The 2500-nt window shown below is 35.1% G+C and overlaps 1 protein-coding gene across 2 annotated transcripts in view; it reads left to right on the plus strand.

The window, feature by feature from the left end:
* The window catches only part of LOC137639204 (lachesin-like), a 305922-nt gene that overhangs the window by 275283 nt on the left and 28139 nt on the right, over positions 1–2500 (plus strand). The gene's annotated exons all lie outside the window — the stretch shown is intronic.

A 2500-nucleotide genomic window follows, 5' to 3' on the forward strand; every position in this document is an offset into this window, starting at 1 on the left:
TATACACCTCTGTAGTAAGGTACATCTCTGTAGTAAGATACATCTCTGTAGTAAGATTCATCTCTGTAGTAAGATACATCTCTGAAGTAATATACACCTCTGTAGTAAGATTCATCTCTGTAGTAAGATACATCTCTGTAGTAAGATACATCTCTGAAGTAATATACACCTCTGTAGTAAGGTACATCTCTGTAGTAAGATACATCTCTGTAGTAAGATTCATCTCTGTGGTAAGATACACCTCTGTAGTAAGATACATCTCTGAAGTAATATACACCTCTGTAGTAAGGTACATCTCTGTAGTAAGATACATCTCTGAAGTAATATACACCTCTGTAGTAAGGTACATCTCTGTAGTAAGATACATCTCTGAAGTAATATACACCTCTGTAGTAAGGTACATCTCTGTAGTAAGATACATCTCTGTAGTAAGATACATCTCTGAAGTAATATACACCTCTGTAGTAAGATTCATCTCTGTAGTAAGATACATCTCTGTAGTAAGATACATCTCTGAAGTAATATACACCTCTGTAGTAAGGTACATCTCTGTAGTAAGATACATCTCTGTAGTAAGATTCATCTCTGTGGTAAGATACACCTCTGTAGTAAGATACATCTCTGAAGTAAGGTACATCTCTGTAGTAAGATACATCTCTGTAGTAAGATACATCTCTGTAGTAGGATACATCTCTGTAGTAAGGTGCATCTCTGTAGTAAGATTCATCTCTGTAGTAAGATTCATCTCTGTAGTAAGATACATCTCTGTAGTAAGATTCATCTCTGTAGTAAGGTACATCTCTGTAGTAAGATACATATCTGTAGTAAGATACATCTCTGTAGTAAGGTACATATCTGTAGTAAGATTCATCTCTGTAGTAAGATACATCTCTGTAGTAAGGTACATCTCTGTAGTAAGATACATATCTGTAGTAAGGTACATCTCTGTAGTAAGGTACATCTCTGTAGTAAGATTCATCTCTGTAGTAAGATACATCTCTGTAGTAAGATTCATCTCTGTAGTAAGATACATCTCTGTAGTAAGATTCATCTCTGTAGTAAGGTACATCTCTGTAGTAAGATACATATCTGTAGTAAGATACATCTCTGTAGTAAGGTACATCTCTGTAGTAAGATTCATCTCTGTAGTAAGATACATCTCTGTAGTAAGATTCATCTCTGTACTAATGTACATCTCTGTAGTAAGGTGCATCTCTGTAGTAAGATACACCTCTGTAGTAAGGTACATCTCTGTAGTAAGATACATCTCTGTAGTAAGGTACATCTCTGTAGTAAGATACATATCTGTAGTAAGATACATCTCTGTAGTAAGGTACATCTCTGTAGTAAGATTCATCTCTGTAGTAAGATACATCTCTGTAGTAAGATTCATCTCTGTAGTAAGGTACATCTCTGTAGTAAGATACATATCTGTAGTAAGATACATCTCTGTAGTAAGGTACATCTCTGTAGTAAGATTCATCTCTGTAGTAAGATACACCTCTGTAGTAAGATACATCTCTGTAGTAAGATTCATCTCTGTAGTAAGGTACATCTCTGTAGTAAGATACATATCTGTAGTAAGATACATATCTGTAGTAAGGTGCATCTCTGTAGTAAGGTGCATCTCTGTAGTAAGATTCATCTCTGTAGTAAGATTCATCTCTGTAGTAAGATACATATCTGTAGTAAGATACATCTCTGTAGTAAGGTACATCTCTGTAGTAAGATTCATCTCTGTAGTAAGATACATATCTGTAGTAAGATACGTCTCTGTAGTAAAGTACATCTCTGTAGTAAGATACATCTCTGTAGTAAGATACACCTCTGTAGTAAGGTACATCTCTGTAGTAAGATTCATCTCTGTAGTAAGATACATCTCTGTAGTAAGATATATATCTGTAGTAAGATGCATCTCTTTAGTAAGATACATCTCTGTAGTAAGATACACCTCTGTAGTAAGATACATCTCTGTAGTAAGATACATCTCTGTAGTAAGGTACATCTCTGTAGTAAGATTCATCTCTGTAGTAAGATACATCTCTGTAGTAAGATACACCTCTGTAGTAAGATACATCTCTGTAGTAAGGTACATCTCTGTAGTAAGATACACCTCTGTAGTAAGGTACATCTCTGTAGTAAGATACACCTCTGTAGTAAGGTACATCTCTGTAGTAAGATTCATCTCTGTAGTAAGATACATCTCTGTAGTAAGGTACATCTCTGTAGTAAGATACACCTCTGTAGTAAGGTACATCTCTGTAGTAAGATTCATCTCTGTAGTAAGATACATCTCTGTAGTAAAGTACATCTCTGTAGTAAGATACACCTCTGTAGTAAGGTACATCTCTGTAGTAAGATACATCTCTGTAGTAAGGTACATCTCTGTAGTAAGATACACCTCTGTAGTAAGGTACATCTCTGTAGTAAGATACACCTCTGTATTAAGGTACATCTCTGTAGTAAGATACATCTAGTAAGATACATCTCTGTAGTAGGA

The sequence above is a fragment of the Palaemon carinicauda genome, chromosome 4 (genome assembly GCF_036898095.1).
Source record: "Palaemon carinicauda isolate YSFRI2023 chromosome 4, ASM3689809v2, whole genome shotgun sequence".
Lineage (NCBI taxonomy): Eukaryota > Metazoa > Arthropoda > Malacostraca > Decapoda > Palaemonidae > Palaemon > Palaemon carinicauda.